Source organism: Pseudopodoces humilis, chromosome 14, assembly GCF_049639895.1.
Source record: "Pseudopodoces humilis isolate 2021_Gansu_Grassland_sample_001 chromosome 14, ASM4963989v1, whole genome shotgun sequence".
In the NCBI taxonomy this organism is placed as follows: domain Eukaryota; kingdom Metazoa; phylum Chordata; class Aves; order Passeriformes; family Paridae; genus Pseudopodoces; species Pseudopodoces humilis.
Window position 1 is genome coordinate 658,686 of NC_142213.1, and position 20,661 is coordinate 679,346.

At 47.4% G+C, this 20,661-nt stretch overlaps 1 long non-coding RNA gene across 1 annotated transcript in view; it reads right to left on the reverse strand.

Annotated features, from left to right (window-relative positions):
• LOC148183116 (uncharacterized) overlaps nt 1-20,071 on the reverse strand; it is a 50,551-nt gene extending 30,480 nt beyond the window's left edge. Inside the window, exon 1 of the long non-coding RNA XR_015773783.1 lies at nt 20,033-20,071. This is a non-coding gene — a long non-coding RNA (uncharacterized LOC148183116). The remainder of the gene's footprint in view (nt 1-20,032) is intronic.
• Nucleotides 20,072-20,661: the final 590 nt, after the last annotated feature.

The window sequence follows — 20,661 nt, forward strand, 5'->3', positions numbered from 1 at the left end:
CACACAGGTCAGCAACACCAGAAAACCTCCTTCAGTTCAGGTAACCCACACCCCCAAAATCCAGGTGGTTCCCAAGATTTTGTTTTACAAGCCATCTGCCAGATGCTTACATTTCATTTCGCAGACTGTCTAATTTTCGTGAAATGGCCCTAAGATTTATTCAGTGAAACCGAATCCTGCTGCGCGTGGAGCCAGGCGAGGCTGAGCGGAAAAGCAGAGCTCGGCTGCTCCGCGTGCTCCAGCGACCTGCTCGGGATGGCTTTTCCATCCTGCCTGCAGAACCCTTCCTTTGGTGCCTGCTGCCGTGGTTACAAATCCAGTGAGCAGCACACTCCCCTCTGACTCCTGCCAAGAGACAGCCGGCAGGGACCTGACTGTCTCCTGCAGCTCATCCCACACCATCCCATCCCTCCTGCTGGACACAGCCCCATGTCACCCCGTGCCCCAGGAGCACGGGGCACTTGGAAACACCCATCCTGGCTGCTGACAGCCAAACTGGGACAAACAGGAGCTACAAGAAAAACCCAAAGAATAGCCAAAAGTGGCGTTTCATTAAAAAGAAAAGCTAAAAAAATGAGTGGAAATTCATCCATCAATGTCACACATAGATCAATGAAAAATCCTCCACCAGATTGCTTAACAATAGAATTGTTTTCCCATGAAAATTACTTTTTTTTAAACTATCCCTAAACTCATGGAAACATGCACTAAAAAAGCATTGGAATTTCCAGTGAAAACAGCTGTTTACCTGAAAACAGTGCACAGCCCAAGTAAAGCCATCAACATGCAGGGATCAGGTCACGTTGGTGGCCCCAGTGTTCAAAGAGTTCTTCATTAGAAGATTCACTGGAATTAGATTCCCTTGCTTTACTGCAACTTTTAGGGAAATAAAAACCAACTCTGCTTATCATGGAGTCATAGAATGGTTTGGGTTGGAAGAGACTTTAAAACTTATCCAGTTCCTCCCCTCTTCCACTAGACCAGGCTGCTCCAAGCCCCATCCAACCTGGACTGGAACACTTCCAGGGATGGAGCAACCACAGCTTTCAGTTTTTATTGTTTATTTACATACTCTACTTGCTGCCAAGCTTCTCCTATATGCTGCTTTCAGCTTTATACTTCCTGCAAATGAAATAAATTTGGTGGAACTGCAGAGGTTCCATCCTCCTGCTTGTTATCTAACATCTCCCAACAGCGGAGGATGTTCCACGTCAGAACGTTTCCCATTCCTGCAGGATGCTCTGTCATTCCTGAAATCATGACCTGATGTCACAGGAAGTTAATTTTTCTTGGCGTTTCATGTTTAAATTCAGCCGTTCACACACACTGCACTGAAACAGACAGAGCCAGTGTGACTTCATAGAAACAGACAACAAATATTTCATAAATTAATCTTCACAAGACAGGGTTCATTAATCTGTAAAAGACTCTGGTAGTGTGTGAACCCAAAGGGCATAACACTGGAATTCTGTGATGCCTTCTGACGTACAAAAGTAGTTCCAAATTTGCAGTCATTATCCAAATAAGCCTCTTGGTAAGTCACAGACATCAGATACTTGGTTTGGGAAAAACCACAGAAATTCCACTAAATCCTTATCTTCACAGGTAAAACACATTTAATTGTACAGCCTCAGAAAGTGGTGTTTAATCACAGTTTGGGGGATTTTTCCTCAGTGTATTTGGGCACTCCATCTCTGGCAAAGCCCACAGTGACAACTGTAGGACCTAAAAATACTGAGTACCTGGTTCAGAAACTCTTCCAGAGCTACAGCCTCAGCAATTAAAAGATGACACAAAGGATTATCCAACTCCTTCCACTTGTTCGGGGGCCTTTGTTGGATTTTTTTAAAATTTGTTTGGCTTAGTTTGGTTTGATGTCCTGGTTCTGTTTTTTCTTTTTGTTGGTTGTTTATTTGTAGAGTTTTATGTTTGTTTTTTTAACTTTGGCAATGTTTATCTTTACCCCCAATATACACAAGAAACTTCCTGGAGTTTGCAGAGAGGAAAGTTTTCAGGGCCTGGGGGTGATTTCTCTGAGCTAAAATGAAAAATGGCAGAAAACAGCTCAGTATTTACCTGAACACAAATTAAATCCCTTATCTGCAGAGGTGCCCAGCTGGCTTGCCCATGGCCCACATTTGCCAGCCACAGGACGTGTGCCAGCAGTTTCCTCTCTGCCTCTGCTCAGTGCCTGGGGATGCCAGCGAGCCCAGACGTTCTCTCTCTGCAGGTGCCCTTAGGAAAATCTGGATTGATACATCTAAAACTGCCCTGCCCCACAAAGCCTGGAGCCTTTTCCTTCCCATGCCAGCACTGCTCCCCTGAACATCACCATTTTTCCCTTTTTTCTCCCCACATATCACATTTCTAACTTTGGAGCAGTACTTTTGACTCTCGAAGGAACCTAAAACGCTTCAGCAGGAACAAAACTCTTCAGTGATTACTGCCCACCCCGGATTAAATCCCACAATTAGGAACTCAATTTGCATTCTCAAAGTGAAATCCATTGTTATAACCACAGCCACAGTTGACACAGTAGAATAAGCTATTGTTGAAGTAATTCCTGCAAAAGGTCAGACAATCAAAGCCTTCAATTTTACTTGACAACCTCTCAGAAAAGAACAGCACAGCTGCTGCGGGTCCAAATAAGCCACACTGACCACCCTGTTCACTGGAGCTTGGACTGTTCTCACCCATCACAGACTGTCCTGGCTTCAAAATACGCTTTGGGACATTTGAGACCTCAAATCCACGATCCAGAGAATATTGCACTCTCTCAAGGACTGGCACAGAGCAGTTCTGCCCCAGCAGTGCCAAGGGTGCCATGGAGAAGGGATGCAGAGTTCCCAGCTCTGTGCTGGACCATTACCATGGCTGCACTTGATGACCTCAAGACCCAGTGAAGCTGTGGCTGCCCAGCCCCAACTCCTGTCTCAGCAAAAAGACATTTGCTTTTTAACATACTTAAAACCTGCATCTATACTGCATTTTACACCCCTTTTAAACCACCATTTCTGATTGCTTGGTTGGGTTTGACTGATGGGTTCAAACAAAATTCTATTTGGTGGAAAATGTATTTGTGGGTATTGTTGTGATTCATACAATTAAACTTTTTATTTAGCATAGGTGCCTTAGTCAGTAAAGTAGAGGAGAATTTCATAGAATATCTTTAGTGCAGTTACCATGAGTAAATAATGTTGTCAATAGCTTGGAAATTAAAGTACTTTTGTGAAATGAATATTCCCTTCTCCCTCCCCCCAGAAAATCTGGCTGACCTTCCCAACGCTGCTGTTTAGTGCAGATCTCCTCAGTTTAGGGCCACAGCTGCTGGTGTTACTGCTCAGGTGTTGAAAGCACCCCCGTGTACCCCTGCCCACACCTTGGCTGCACAGTGAGTCAGGAAAAGGAGGATTTGCACTCCCAGAAACCATCTCACACTCAGGTACAAACCAGAAACCAGAGAAAAGGCTCAGGAAGAAACTGCAGCCAAACCTGACTGCAGTGAGCCAGTCTGTAATAGAGTTAAATTTGGGGAAGGGTCAATCACAAGGGACAAAACTCCCTAAAGAGACTCAAATTATAATCCATCCAACTAATACTACTTTAATTATATCAATAAGCAGAGAGAGGAACAGGCTAGTTTTGGGGATAGAATATAATATATGCATAATTTTTGTGCTATTTCTAGTCTGCTTTTAAAGAACATCCAGAAATTATCAGTGTGAGCAAATCCATGAGGTAAAATTTTAATAATGTAGCAGCATCATACAACAATTAATGTGTCTTTCCTCAATGAGAAGAGCAGTGACCAAACATTGGGCATTTCTTCAAAACAATTTCCCAGCTGCAGAAAATTGCCCAGCTTGGATTTAACATATTTCTAGGTACAAGCCTCCCAGAATGCTTGAATTAAATACTGTAATATTTTTTTAAGTCTGAAGAAATCCACAAAAGGAATGCAATTAAAACATACATAATGTAACTAATAGGTCCAAGTTAGGTGTGTAATTATAAATAAATTCTAATTAATTTCCTACCACATCTTGGCTATTATCCCTGTTTCACATGAACCCATTTATGTTCATTTGCAAATGAGGAAGGGAAAATAGCTGATGGTCTCTAAGGTGTGTTTGTTTTGTTATCTCGTGGCTCTGCCTCCACACAGACAGCTCCACGCTCCTGTCGCCTCCCAGGGACCTTCAGGGAGGGGAGGCACCGATCTCTGGTACCAAAATCAACATTATCTGCCCGAATGAAAGTAATAAACCAACCAAAGAGCAGCCCAGCTCCCTCAGGCACACACCTTCCCACTGGGTCTTGCTCTGAGTCTTCCTAAAATTCAACACAAACTTGGAGAGAGTGAGAGAGGTGTTCCTCACACTCCTAAGGAAAACACAGATCCAAACACTGGAGCAGCCACACTGAGCAGCCCTTTGGCCTCTGCAAGTTCTGGGAATTCTCTCACTTTTATTTATTATGCTGAAATCAGATTTTTTTTTTTTTTTAAAGCTTCAATGGATGAGCACACAGGATTTATTTTCATTTATCTTCTCAGGTGATCAAAAAGTAACACATTATCCATTCAGTGCACATGGGGAATATATTTTCTAGTGGATCAAATGAAACCATAAAATTTATTAACCATTTCTTAGCTGCCACATGCCCCAGCCAGTGGAGGCAAAGGGCACACGGCTGAGGGGCACAGGAGGAGAGGAGAGCTGCCCCAGCCCCAGAACCAGGGCAGCTGCACTGGGGGACACTGGGGGGCACTGGGCTGCCTCTCCCCTTGCCTCTGCTGAGGGAGCTCAGCGCTCCCCAGAGCTCTCACACAGGGAGGAATCTCTCCCCACACACCCTGGACACAAACACACCCCAGCACATGGGAAAAAAGCTCCTGACATTTGGATTGCAGTGGGATGGTTTGAGTGAAACCCATGACAGGTTCTTTTCTGACTCATTCCTTTGGGCTGAACATCACTTTTGTACCTGAAATAAATATTTTTAATTTCTCTGGGTTCCAAAAGCTAGCTTCCAACCCCCTGGCACTTCCTACTTCTGATTTTGAGGCCAGTCTTAATTAGCTCTTTTGATTTTCTTTCACTAGAATCATGGAACAGTTTGAGTTGGGAGGGACCTTAAAACTCATCTGGTTCCACCCCCTGCATTTCCTGTTGGGATTTACCAGCCTGGTAACCCCAAAGGCAGAGCATGAGCTTTCCTTTGGTGTGCCTTGATTTCTGTCATTTCCCCATGGACTTTTACCAACAGACCCAGCTGCTGTGAGCTCCCAGACAAGCTGTGAACTCTTTTTTTCACACCGACAACTCAGAATAGGAAAACAAAAATCAGGATGGAACAGTTTGTCTCCAGTATTAACAACATAAAACTTTACCAGCTATTTACATTTTAGCTTATCCATTTCCATGCCACACCAGGAACCCCCAAACTCAGCTGTTTCTCAGCACTGCTGGGTCCTGCTGCACCTGCAGCATCTCCACTGCTGCTCCTGCTCCGGGGGAACTGGGTGAGTTTACCTTAGGATGTACAAACTGATTCTATTTCTCAGCTCAGGAAAATCAGATCCTCTGCCTCCAAACAAAATAAATAATTGCACTGTAAGCAGCACAAACATTCCCATGCAACCAGGTTTAAGATAAAAGCACTCAAAAAAAAAAAAAAAAAAAAAGCAAAAAACCAGCAGTAAATAAAAAGGCATCACTCCCAAGGACACCTGAACCCAGCCCCACATCTTCGGGGGAGAATAAAAATCTTTAAGTACAACTGAGGTTTATTGCTGTCAAGCGGCAGGAAGTAGGCTTTTCGGATTGGAATATCATCAAGATAAAGAGCAGCCTAGAACAAAAGCGTTCTGCAGCAAAGGGCAGTGTTTACCCTGTCTGAGCGCATCTCCCCTCGCACAGGACCGCTTCTGTGCGCCCCACCAGGGGGTCTGTAAGGGGGTTTGTAAGGGGGTCTGTAAGGGCACGGCTGCCCAGCTGCCCTCGGGTACCCGTGGGAGGCAGAACGAGGGTCCGGTGCCCGTCTCGCCCACGGCCCGTCCCAAAGCAGAAATGTCCTGAAGCAGCTCCGGGTGCTGCTGCCACAGCAGAGCCGTTCCCAGCGGGCACAGACCCCGGGCCAGGGACCCTCCCCGGGCCAGGGACCCCCCCATGGCCAGGGACCCCCCCATGGCCAGGGACCCCCCCCCCCGCACGGAGCCCTGAGCAGGGACCCCCGGGCCAGGCTCTGCTGATCCGGCCTCACCGGGGCTGCTGGCGCTACCTGGCCTGGCTCCGCACTAAGCCCCCATTGTGTTGGGGCAGCAGAGGAGAAAAATAGGGATATTAACCTCTAACACTGATGAAAATAATAGCCACAATAAAAGCGGGTGGAAGGCACAGTGGCGGTAATTATTCTGCTCTCATTTAGGCAGGAGCGAGCAGGAACTGCTGCTCCCCCTGGCCGGGCACAGAGGTTCCCCCAGGGCCAGGGGACCCCGCTCCGGCAGCCTCAGTGAAAAGCACCAGCAGCGGGCTGAGCACACCCAATTCCGGCTTTGCAGAATTTCCAGCTCTTAAATTCCTACAGACCTGACTGAGCGGGGGGGCCCTAAAGGCAGCCCATGAAACCAAACCAGACCTTCCAGGATTTCTCCTGTGCACACGGCAGGGAAACCAAAACCCCTCGGATTTGTTCTCTCCGTATTCCTTGGTGCTCCTGGTGCATCCGGATCACGGCATAGAAACAAACACCAAGGATAAACTCCCAAGGATGGTGTCGAACACAGGCTTTGTGTGGGGACAGCAATAAGTATTGCTATTTAAAAAGCAACTGTTTCTTCTTCCCCACACACTTTTTTTTTTTTTGAGATTCTCCATGTCTGTAATTAATTTTTGACATAAATAGCACAATTCCTTTCCATGAGTGATCTTAGTTATTCTCAGGTTTAAATGTCACTCTTCTTTGAAATCTTCTCATTCAATAATCAAGTTGGAGCTAATAAAAAATTCAAAGGTGCATCTAATAATAATGAAATAATAGCAAAAAACATGCACCTGCATTTATGCCAAAGAACAAGGGATAGAAGAGACAAAAATGTAGGGAAAAAAGAAATTAGAGGGGGAACCATGATATTGCTCAAGTGCTGCTCTCACACTAAGACCAGGGGGATTGGGATAAGGCTAAAGTTAATTGCATTTCCAGATGACAAACCTCTCACCTCTGAACTGAATGGCTCTTTATAAAAGCTATCAGTAATAAACTGTAAATCTCAGCTATGATTGCAAATAAAGGTCATCCCTTTCATGCTGCCACTTTCCTGGGCCTTATTATATTCCTGTCTGAACCTTTCTTACTTCTTAAGGTGTGCTAGCTGCCCATATAAGCAATCAGGGAGGCTTTTTGATTTTATTTTGAAAGACACAAGGCGATGGGATTTACATTCTGGCACCGCGCTGATCCAAAATGGAAAATCACTGAATTCTGACAAGCAGACAGAATCCTGCTAGCAGAATTAATCTTCATCTTATATTAATGCAAAGGAAGGCAATCCCTTCTTCTCCTTCCCTCCACTCCTGAAATCTGTATTTCCTCCTTCACCAGTACAAACGGGCATCTCCAATTTTCTTCTAGCCAAAAGTGAAGATTATTGTGATAGCGCTTGGGGCTGAAGCGACCCTGCACCCCATCCCCAGCAGCTCCTGCTGTCATTCAGCCCGTGCAGGTGCTCCTGGAGCTGCCTTCCCACACTCTGCAGGGACCATGTGGGATGCTGGGCCCTCACTGCCTATTCAGAAAGCAAATTCTCCATCAGAGAGAAAATTTACCTCAGCACAAATTCTCCCGAGTGATTTTTCTCTGCAGAATACTCCATATTTGTGAACACTAAGATTTCTGACACAAACAATCCACCCCTCAAACCTGATACAGTGAGAACACAAGCCTGTTCATTTCAGAGGCTTCAATCTGAGTAAGCAGAACATTAAATAAAGAGCAGGATGAATTCCATTTCCACTCTGTGCCATCCATTCACCACAACAGCTCGCTCCTCATAAGTCCTTTGTGATGGGCTGGTGCTGGCAAGTCCAAGCAGCAGGAATGTCAGGAAGGGTGAGGGGCAGCCCATGGGACAGCACAGACCTGGGTCCCATTCCTGAGCCATGAACTGCAGGCTCAGAATGCAGGAGCCATCCAGGCACTGATTTCAGACCCTTGGGGGATGTGCTGCACAACCCCACAGATGTGACAAGGCCAATGCCCTTCTCCTCCTGCCCATCCCACTGAGCTGCACCACAGCCAAACTCAGCAAGTCTGACCAAACATAGGGGACATTTGCCACATCTGTCCAGCAGGATGGGAGCCCAGAGATAGCCAGGGACCAGCACAGCAGGTTCATCTGCAGATCTGCAAGGTGAACTGGCACATGGGGAATCCAGGCAAACTTTACCAAATGTTTATGTTTGCAGCATATGCAAACAGGGAATCATTTGAGCAGCAGCCTGGAGCATCTATTGGACCCTTTAAATAAGGAGGGAAAAAAAAAGAGATACTCAAATTGCACAGCAACTGGTAGAAGGAACAAATAGACTTGTCTATGGGATAGGATAATTATCTTCCACATCTTCAGGCTCTTGGAAAATGTGACAATGGCATCTCTGAATGAGGCTTCTGACAAGTCCCAGATGCAGCCATGTTTCTTTTCATTTAGCTTTTTATTTCAGCTGCTCATTTGAAAGGGATTCACTGATAGCTCTAGTCAGAGGCAGGAAGGACACACTTTGGTACAGTGCCCCAGCAACATTTCATAAATTACACTGGCCCCAAAGCAGCGTTCCTCCAGCCCTGCATGATCCTGCTAAGGTACCACACTCCTCATCCTCTCCATCCCTGAACACCAGTCTTGGAAAGATAAGAGAGACCTGTGATCAAAGGACTGCTGCAGCACACACCAGTTTTCTATGTGTTTTGTTTCCTTGGCCCTTTTTACACACACTCAGGTAATTTGTGCGGAGAGAAGCAGCTCCTGGTGAACACCTGGCCCCAAAAAGCCCCCCAAAGTAGGAGTGACTCCTGGGGCAGGTGCTGGAGACAGCAGGTGCTGCTGGGGGACTCAGTGCTCTTTACTGGTTCCACTTTTTCTTTGACCTGTAAGACAAAGCCCTGGGTTTTGGCAGCGAGAGGTGAGCAGGGACCCCTGAAGAGGCTCTGTGTGCCAGCAGCAGCCTCATGCAGCCAGAGACAAACGCCTTCCTCCACATTTCACCTCCTGTCTTCTCACAGCCAGGAAATCACATCTTGTTCCACACTTCCCACTCAACCTTCTGTTTAGAGGCCCAGAAAAATCAAGCAAACCTTGTGCAAATAATGCAAGGCATTAGCACTCTGCAGCACATGATAATTACCAGCCTTCCTCGTGTGGGAACATCCCTGCTCCGGGTGTGCTCTGCAGCTGCAACCCTGAGGAAGATTGGCTTTTACAGAATACATTCATTAGCTGTTCTTTCCACGACAGGGCTGTTTGCAAGAGATCTCATTTAGCACTCATGCAGGTGCTTACTCTTCCCAGGAAAAACAGGAGGAATGTGGTTTGGGAATTCCCATATGACTAAGGATGTAGGACTGCAGTTACATCAAGTCTGTTAGAGGAGGATCCGCTCTCCTGTCCCCTCCTGGGCAGGTCCTGGCCATGCTGCAGATCCCTGCTGGGAGCATCCCTGGGCAGAGGGGGCTGAGATCAGGCCTAGGGCTCTGGGAGCGCTCAGCACGAGCCAGGGCTGATTCCTGCTCAGCACAGACTCGCCCGAGGTTCTCGCACCGAGGACAATGCAACGAGCACCTGGGCAAACAGGCTTTGAAACCTGACTTGGCAATGAGATGTGACTGCCTCTGCTGTGTCTAAGGCCAAATGCTCTTGACATGGAGGAGAATTAATCTGAGGTCTTGCTGCAAGCCCCACAGCCTGAGAGGCTTCTCCTGGCAATCCCTGTCTTTCTGCACGTTTGCATCCTGAGGATTAGAACAGCTCCCAGGTCCATCATCAGCTGCAGGACCTCGGTGGTGAGCTGGGCTGGGTCATCACCACCACACCACACACAGAGCCTGGCACAGCCTGCTTTAGCTCTGGGAGTCGAGTCCACATTTTACCCTGGACCGCGCCAACATCACCCAGGGCAAAGAAAAATTGTTGCACGTGACAAGATCAACTTTGACTCCAGCAAAAGCCTTGGAGAAGAGTCCTGCCTGCCAGGTCCACCTTCCTCCCTCTCCTTGGGATGAGGGCCACAGAGGCAGGAACAGCTCCACGTGCCCACGGCAGGGATGAGCTGCTGGGGCTGCCAAAGCTCTGCTGGGAGAGGGGCACTGGGCAGCCCCAGGACACTCCTGGGCTGGAACTGGGAATGTCTGGGAATGTGGCCCTGCCCCAGGGCTGCAGGGACTCCAGCCTGTCACCTCTCGTCAGTCCCCAGCACCAAAGGGCACCTCTGCTTTGACGCTGGCTGGACACATCATCCAACACATGTGCAATTGGATTTACTGCTATTATTAAAAATAACTACAGCACAAAGCAACCACGTAAAACTGAACTAATTACCTGAAATAGAATAAAAATTCTATTGTGTGTATAACGCACAAATCTTCTGAATTTGTGGTATCCCAAAGAATTATTTTTAAATTGCTGGTATAATAAGTATATATCAAGGCATCAGTATCCAACTCAAATGCTGAAACATAGTCAGCAGAATATTTTTTTTTAAGCTTAAAAATACTCCCTTTCTTGAAAACGGGCACTAAACCCCTAGGCAATGTAACCACTGAGGTTTTACTATAAAATACATTTCAAAAGAATGGCTGAAAGACTTAGGAGCACAGGAGATGAAAAAGAAGAAGTAAACAAGCTTTATTCCACCATTAAATGATAAATTAAAAGCAGTATTTTGCTGTTCTGCCTCATTTTTTAATCACAGTGCTCTGGCTATGGTGGTATGGGCTTTCCCATCAAAAAGCACCTTTTACTAAAGGGTTACAATTTGACATAGCCATCATCTGTCCCAGACAAAACACAGCCAGGTAAAAACCTCATTCCAGATCCAAATTTCCATTAAATTTACAGAAAAAGCACTGTAGGCTTGACATTATAGGCAGAGCCACAAATGCCCCTCACACACGCCCTTTAAAAATTTGAGTAATTTCAGAATGCAGGCTTTCAGAATTTTAAGAATAATAGAGGAGATACTGGATGTGCTGTTGTTGCTATCAGATAAAAAGCTAAATCTTAATCCTCCCTGCTATCTTGCCTCGGTGCAGATTACGCCACAGCCTATCTCTGTAAAATGCTGGAACAAATACCAGCCAGATACTTGCTGGGAAAATGGAGATTTACACAGTGAGAGGGAAATGGGGCTGGGTTTACAGTCTCCTGCTCATTCATTTTTTGTTAATTAATACACAATTTGGTTTTGTTTGTACTGTAAATCTGTAACACAGAAGTACCAATGAAAACATCTGGAGCTGTAAATCTGTTCCTAAATTTTTGAAGACAGTGTGGGTGACACCCACATTTCTGCATTTCCAGCCTCCAGCAGCCAAGGAGATCTGAGTCTCCTGCCCATCCCGGGCAGCTGTGTGGCTCCCATAGAAGCTGGCTCTCCATAGCTCATCCTTCTGGAAACAGTCACACCTCCAGGGAGCACTGTGAGCTCTGCCGGGACTGCCAAGGTTACAACAGGACTCAGCTAGAGCCAACACCCTGACATGGCAAAATGTTGGAACTGGATAATCTTTAAGGTCCCTTCCAAACCAATCCAAGATTCTAGGACATTTTGTTCACAAAGTGTCCTTCTGCCCTTACTTCCCCCTGGAGAAATCATGGAAACACTGATTGGTTTGGATTGGAAGGGTCCTCAAAGCTCATCCTGTCGCACCCTCTGCCATAGCAGGGACACCTTCCACTACCCCAGGCTGCTCCAAGCCCTGGCCAGCCTGGCCTGGGACGCTTCAGTGAAGGGCAGCCACAGCTCTCTGGACAAATCAGCAACACTGAATCAAAAAAGAGAACTGTGGGCAAAATAAAAGTGAAATTCTATTAATGCTAAGCACACTTTCACTTTTGGGTTTACACTCCTGCTGCTGTAACTGTTTCCAGACAGTTCAGCAGCTGTCTGAGCAGCGAGCTGGGAACAGCCTGCACCTCCTCAGCACCGAGGGGCAGAACCCTGGCCACAAACACAATTTATGGTTTTGATAAGCTCAAACAAAGGTAAAGACATATTGAGAAGTGCAGGAAGCAAAATTAAGAATGCATTCAGAAAATAAGCCCCTGGCAGCTGAAGAGTTAAGCACAACCTTCTCCCTTTTAACACAGCCTTCTGTAGTAGCTAATGAAGGTAATGAAATATGACATGTAGTTTGGCCCCTGACCACAGCGAGCACCTCCCTCCCCTCTGCCGGCGAACAAAGCCAAAGCAGATGGAGCTGCTGGGGCCACGGGGCTGGGCACGGGCAGCAGCCCGGCTCTGGGAGCACAGCCACAGCCAGAGCTGCTCTGCCAGCCTCCAACACACCCAATTCCATAAAAACCTGCTCCTTCCTGAGTAAACATGAATATGGAATGCTAGAGGAAGGTGTCCCTGCCCTGACTGCAGATGGAACAAGAGGAGCTTTAACATCCCCTCCAACCCAAATCAGTCTGTGATCCCATAAATATGGGTTTTATGCACCCAACTAGTTCATCTACTGCTAGTCTAAGTATAATCTAACAAAAAAGCACTACCAGTAAAAAGGAGAAGACAGGGTATTGCTTGGGCAGGGACAGGCTTCACCTCCCAAGCAATCATCCTCCTACCTCAGAGAACTGACCCACCACAAATATGGCACTCAGCATTTCATTAGCACAGAGCCAGGGACAGAAAAGGCATTCTTCAGCACTTCAAGAAAAAGTTTCAAATTCACAAAAGACTACAGAACTTATTAACCTTTGTAAGTTTTTTCTGAAGTCCTCCCTCATGCTTGCTATCAGGTAACAGAGTCAACCTTGCCACACTCTGGGCTGATGCAGCTATAACCTTGAGGAGGTACCAGGTGAAAATGTGTGCCAAGAGGTACCACAGACACCTCATCCTCTAGAGACTGGGAATCTCCATCACAGCTGCTGGTGAATACCAAATGTGTGGATAATGATTCCTGCTGGACCAGTGACATCAGCTCCACCCCTCCTTTGGCTAAGCATCAGCTGCACCAGGGAAGTGTGGTTCCTCAGGGCCAAGGTCACACATCCATCTCCCCGAGCACCCAGCAGGGTTTGGGGGCACGGAGGGGCACAGACAGGGTGGGACACCCGGCTCCTCAGGAAGTCTGATCTCAGCAGCCGCTGCTCCCTGTGGTCACAGGAGGGGACGACGTGGCACGGAGTGGCCGAGGACAAATGGCTCCCCAGGGAGGGCCAGGCAGGGCCCTGAGCCACTCCCCAAGGGTTCATCTGTCCCCACACTGAGCCCTGAGCGCTGTTCAAACAGCTGCACCCAGCTCCCCCAGCAGAGACACCACGCAGCAACATCTGTGTCCTGCCACCGCTCCTCCAAGGGAAGGACAGAGATCCCAAGCGCTCAAACTGCAAAAGACCCGAGACACTCAAACTCCAAATGCAGAGTGAGCCTACAAAACAAAGGTGTCTGGAGATTGTTAAACCCGCAGATGCAGCAAGTGAGCAAAAAGTGTCCTCCAGCCCCACAGCCAAGCCAGTTGAGTCAGCCACCTTCCCAGTGTCCACACATTCTCCATGGAAAACACTGGCTTTTGTGCTGCCCCCTCCAAGAACCGTGCATGGTGTTTATTTAAGGAAAAAACCCAACTATGCATAAAATGCTTAAGTTGCAAAAAGAAAATACTATCATTAAATGCACCTATTCACCCTTAATTTGTTCCTGTGTTGCATATGCATTATTACATGTGCCTGAATGCTATGCTAATTTGCTATCATTGCCCAGGAGCCTGACCCCATTTAGTGAGCACAGCAGGGTATGCTCTGGGGTGCTGCTGAATCACCACCCAAGTTCTGTTGGCTGTAGACACACAGCCTCCTTTTAACCACATTCAGGTACATAACTCCTGCACAGGACCTTAACCATGGCAATTCTGCTGCCTGTGTGCAAAAAGGACTTAAAAGCAGTTTATTTTGGCTTTATACCATATGATAATACAGTATTTCACAAGGAAGTGTTGAGGGTGTTCTCCCAGCTAAGTCCCAATGCCACTCAACAGGTGATGAATCAAGAAGGAAAGGATCAGTGTTGGAACCAGGGCATTATCCAGCTCGTCTCCAGTGACCAACAGAGGCAGAGGGAATGGAGAAGGTGGGATGTTCCCACCTTCAGCCCCTCTGCTCCCTGTGCCCACATCAGCCAAGGCCTCCCCAAGAGCAGCCCCAGGAGCCGATGGCATTTCAGGCTGGGTCAGGGAGGGCGAGTCAGGCTTGATGTGCAAACTTGAGCACTTCCAAAATTTTTCAGTTTGTTGCTTGATTTAGCAACCATAACAACTGACAGGCACACAGAGCTTTGAACACTGAGAGGTGTGAGACCAGCTCTCCAAAGGACTTTCCCAGGCTGAAGGTGGTGACAGTGCTGAGCTCCACTGCCCCAGCGCCCCAGCTGGCTGTGAGGGGTGGCCAGGGCAGCGGCCAAAACCAGCGGCAGGCTCTGAGCCGCCAGGGATCCGCTCCCTCCCCAGGGCTCGGAAGCAAGGAGAAGCGGGGCCCTGGAAATTGATAGCCTGTTCCAGGCATTATTTATCATTCCCAGCACAGACACTGACATGTGCCTTTTGAAAGGGGATACTGTACCTTTAACCTTGACTCTGAGCGCGTTGGTAATTTGGGATGCGAGCCCGGGTTCAAGCTGGGTGACCTTTTGGGGGGAGGGGAGGGACTGCATTTATTTATGAGGCACTTGGAAATTTTTGACATCACATGCTAGTCCCATTATTCACATGTTACATGACACGAGATTGGCCCTTTTAATGCAACAACATCGCATCAAAAAATTTGATTTTCTGCTCTGACAGCAGGCTTGTCCTCTGCAGCTCCCCAAAATGTAATCTGTGGGGGTTAAAGGCCACAGGAAAGTGATTTAAAAATCACACAGAACGTGGAAGAACAGGCTCTGGACCCTGAGCAAGAGCAGGGATGCTCAGGGGCTGGTGAGTGCAGCCCTAGCCCAGTGAGGGGAGTCCTTCCGTGGGACCCTGGGCTGTGGTGCCTGGGGGTCCCCACCACCCCTGCCCAGCCTGGGGGGTCCAGCATCACTCCAGCTCCCCCCCAGGTCACCCTGTGAGGTGGATCCCACCTTCCCTCATTCCATCTCCCCCATTCCAGAAATCCAGCCTGTGCAGTATCATGTATCCACACACAACACACCCACCCTCCTGAACCGCAGGAAAAGCCTTTGGAAGCTTTTGCCACACAGAACACATTGAACACATTTAGCAGGAAAAAATGGGGGTTCCCTACATAAAAAAAATACACAAAAAACATCCCTTAGGTTTACCCCAATAATTTAATCTGGCAGTAATTGTGTTTTCTGTGCACAAACTTCAAAACTTCCCTTCCAGGGCTGTGCTATATTTACACTGAAGTGGAGTGCTTGCTACTCCAGCTCTGGAAGAACGTGCCCACACTCTGCAAAAAGCTCAAGCTCAAAACTACACTCCCATTTTCATAGAATTTAAAGTATCAGCTAATGCACTTAAAGCTAATGAAATATATTTCACAATAATGCACCACAAAGCACATATATTAAATTACTCATCAGCTAATTCCACAGAGAGAAGAAAAGAGTTTATATGTTTAATTTTTCTAAATATCCTTGGTTAAGGGCAGGCAAGGGAGGAATTTTGATTTATATCTGGAAAAGCGTTTCTAAGATTGCTGTAATTTCTTTTCAGAAATATCACATGATGGTGATGATGAGGTTGATACTAAAATAACAAGTAAACAAAACGGGCTAATTTTATCAATATTTTTATCAATTTAAACACAGTGTTTTCTACTGTGTACATGCAATGAGAGAAACAAAACCCAAAAAACAACCAGGTTGGATGGGGTTTGGAGCGCCCTGGGTAGTGGAAGGTGTCCCCACCCATGGCAGGAGGTGGAACTGTGAGCTGTAAGGTCCCTTCCAAAACTATTCCATGGCTCTAATTTTAAGAATGAATAACTCTCTCTCACAGACCCAAAGGATGTTTGTTCTACTCTTGCAGCAGAATTTCAGGTGCGTTATTCACTTCAAGGGAATCAGATCAAGGGCAGGACAGGCCATCCCCAGCTGAGCCAAGGTGGGCCAGAACAGCCAGGCTTATGAGCCAAAGCTCAAACACCTCCAGGAAAAGCCTCCTCCAGGAGTGGGAGGAAGAGACTCCTAAGGCAGAATTACACTTTTACAGATTTATATGGGTTTTGAAGCCAAGTCCCAAGAATGGCAGAACACAGAGAGGGATTTTCTTCTTATTAAAAGAATGAAAAGACCCACCATTGATTTTGTCCTTCATGACCACACAAAAACCCCCCCAACCACAGCGAGGATGACGCTCCGGATTATCACAATGCCGTAAATCAAAGTGAATGTATTTATTAGGTCGCCTCTCTTTGTTGCACACGTGCGTGCTGTTTGTTGGCCCATACTGTTATTATTTTAATTTATGGTTTGCTTTTTCCACTCTTTCCTCTCCCTCACAAGACTGGAGCCTGTCCACAAGTTCTCCTCATGCCAGTTAAAATCAGCATAATGAAATGTCACGGCCAGATGCCATTGCTCTGCAAGGACGGTGCAGGGACACGGCCCTGAGTCCAGCAAGCTCCGCTGGGCCAGGCACAGCCAGCTCACCAAGCCCTCCTTAGCTGCTTGGCAGGTCTGGCTATAATTAAGTGCAGTAAGTTTAAGCAGTTTGCAAATCCCTCCTCATCTTTCCTCCCCTGACAAGCCCCATCTCGTTAGGAGTGAGCCATATTCCCACAGAGCTGCTCCGAGCAAGGGCAGCCGGGCTCTGCCCCAGCTGCATCTCAGCCACACCTGCCAGCCCAGGACAGCACCACTGCTGGCATTCACCAGGCACACAGACACCCCCAGGCATGCAAATTCACAGCTGGCTGCTTGGAAAGCATGGCATTTCCCCCAAAACACCCACTTTGGAGTTCTTTATCTAAACTTTTGGGGTGATTTGTTTTAATTCTTTCTTGGAAATACAAAATTTTAGGCTATTTTCCAAGAGTCTGGAGAATTGCAGGAGTGGACAGAGCAGAGACCAAGTCACCTTCCAGCTGTTGGAGCTGTGGCAGCTCAGCTGAAGGGCTGGATGGGAAGACAACACTGCTCCTTCCCACTTAAGAGACCTAAAGACACTGCAACTGTAATAGCCAGGCAAGTCAGAGAACCATAAAATCATTAAGGTCAGAAAATACCTCTGAGATAATCAAGTTCAACCCTCCACCATGTTTAGCACTAACCCATATCTCCAAGTGCCACATCCACACAGTTTTTTAACACTTGCAGGGATGGGGAGTCCCACACTGCCCTGGGCAGCTTCTGCCAGGGCTGGACAAGCCCTTCCATGAAGAAATTTTCCCCAGTACCAAACTTAAACTTCCCCAGGTGTAACATGAGGCTGTTAATGCCCTGTCACTCGTTATCTGGGCAATACACACAGCTGTGAGAACAGAGTGCAGGAGTTCCTGGCTGCCAAGGCTTCACTCAAACTTTTCCAATTCAGAACCTGGAGATTGCAGCAAGGTGCCTTTAGGGTGTCAGTTCATGTGAGCTGGAGGATTTGGCTCATCCCTGCCCTCCACCCACTCTGAGGACAAGCTGAGTAAGAAGGGATCTGGGTGTGAATAAAAGCCAGCATCTTTGAGGAGGGGAGAATTTCATCAAAACACCTGATTGAACATCAAACTGAAGGAACAGCACAAAGCACCACAGGCATCTCCATTCCCAGGATTGCTGAGGTTACTTTGTAGCTGGTTGTGCCTTTGGTGTTTTGTTGGGCTTGTCTCAGGAAGAGCAGAGATGCCAGGCTGGAGCTGGTGGGGCTCCTCTGCTGGCCCCTCCTGCAGCAGGCTCGCTCCCAGAGCCGCTAATCCACTCTGATGCTCCACTGCAGAGCCTCGAGTTTTCACGGATTTATGCCCTGCACTGCTCCCAGCTCCATCTGCTTCACGGTTATTGTTCTCACCGACTCTACTTCATCATTTAAATTATTAACAGCAGAATTACACCAACTGAGAGCTGGAATGGGCAGCTTTAACATACAAAGGCTTGTATGTAACATGTCAAGACACACTGAGTGGAGCAGAGAAACTGGGGGAAGTTCAGATACAGGGGTCAGTGCTTCATTTCAGGGCTGATCTGGGGGGAAGTTAGGATGAGAACAGCGGTGAAAAGAGCTGGAAAAGCTCCTGTAGGTGGTCACCCACAGACTGAAACTCACAGACCTTCACTCAGTGAATAGCCTGGAGCTGCCACACTTCACCTTTATCACTGTCTGGCCCCTCCAGGGCTGGGCAGGTGCCCCCGAGACCCTGGAGCAGCACAAACCTACAGCTTGGGAGGAGCGTGGCTGCCTCCAACTATGGCAATGCTTGCAAAGCACACACCTGGTACAACCATGAGCAGCAAAGATGTAAATTACACACTGATGTAAATCAAACCCCTAGGGAGAAGGAAAACAGGACAAGAGCATCAAGAACCTTGTGGGTTCCAGCTCACTGAGGTCTTCATCATCTTCTCCTTAGGCAGATGAAATAATTTCCTACCTGTTATACCTCTACTGCTGTCATTAACTATTCAGAAAAGAAAAATCAAGTGTCATAACTGTATGAAGTCTCAGTAAAGCACAAAATCCCAAGCAAATCCACTTCTTCCCTTTAACTACATTTTTCCAAATGTAGCACACAGGAATGGGTGATGGTCAAAACCCACTTCTGTTCCAAAGCCACTGAGCCCCACCTGCTGCCCCTCAACTACCACAAGCAGCTCCTCCTGGCCACCAGACACTGCATTCAGGGGCAACTCCACATTGATCCTAGAATTAACAATATCCATTAATAACAGACCAGACAGTGCCCACGTTCAGCCCGGCCATATGGTTTGAATCCAGGGAATTTGCTTTTCCCATGCACTGCATTACATATTTATACCGAAATAAAAGCTCTTTTCCCCCTATCCCCACTTCTGGAGTAATTGGCAGATGGATCCGATTCCAAAAAGGGTAATCAGTGCACTCAAAGAGCCTCAACCCATGCTGCTCTGCCTCAGCTTCAAATGCTTTATTACACAAGGGTCTGAGGACATTTTTTAAAAATTAAAGTTCCTACAGCTTTTCATGGGAGATTTTCTTTTAAAAAACTCCAGCCTGCTGCAGCAAGTTTCCCTGCAATCAAGTCAAAAACCCAACACAGCTTTCACAGTACTAATGATGAAAGTCTTATGTGCACAAATAAGTTCCTTTCAAGTAAAAATCATGTGTATTTTTGTTACCTCATACACCCAAAGCCACAGTATTCCCCTGGACACCCCAGCAGGAGCTGCCTGAGGTAGACAGTTTAAGGTGCTTTCATAGCCACCAGGTGCAAGTGACACCTGAGCACACAGACTACATTTCAGACAGTAATAGTGAAAACAATATCAGGAAAAAATCATACTTGCATGGAGGAGACAACAACACAGGAGCTTGAGGAGGACTTAGCACCAAGAGCTGCCAGGATATGCTCTTCCACTAGAACAAGGCTCAAGAAACCCTAAGTCCCAAGTGCCCTCAGCCACACCACACACATCTCCCAAAGCCCCCTCAGGACAGGGGCCACAAAGCACCACTTCAGCACCCCAAACACAACAGAGGCTGGCTGAGCAAACTCCAGCAGAACCTTCCCTGTCAGGGCACTTATATTGCACAAGGGCATCTCATCAGAAACACTTGGAATTAAAGTTATCCCTTCATTCCTACAACTACAGAGAAGCTCAGCCAAGAGCAAGAAAACTCAATGTACCTTAACTCCTCTCAGAACAGCTCCTTTCCTCCATCTTCCAGAGCTCCTCAGAGCTCCCACCTGCTCTACCCTTACATACATCCTCTCCCCCCTGCCCACAGGACACCTGTGCTCCCACTCCTGAGCAATTTGGGTAACGATGCCACCAATGAGCAGCAGCTGATGCTCATATGGTCACACCAAGGGACCAGGTGTAGCTCGTTGCCCTCACCCCTTTGCAATAAAAGACCCCTAAAAAAATTAGCAATAAACCCAGAGGAATCCTTACGGCCCTAAGTCCCAAATAAGCTCCTTTATCAACAGGCTCTCACAGCAGAAATGCACCAGAGAGGCTGAAAGCATGATTCTTCCAGAAAAGAATTCTGTGTGTTTAGCACACTTCCCTTCCCTGATTATTCATGATTAGACACCTGACCCCAATGACCAACCCTCCCCACTCAGACCTAGCAGACAGGCTCTGGCTGCCCCACGGAGCTGCACTGGGCACAGCATTCTTCCTCCTAAGGCAGAACAGGTCCTGATGACACTTCCCCTTGGCAAGAACTGCCTCTGCTCCAAGGAATAAATCAACCCCCAGTCATGATGCTGCAAAAGGAGGACTACAGGGCCACAGAGCCAAGATTAGGAGT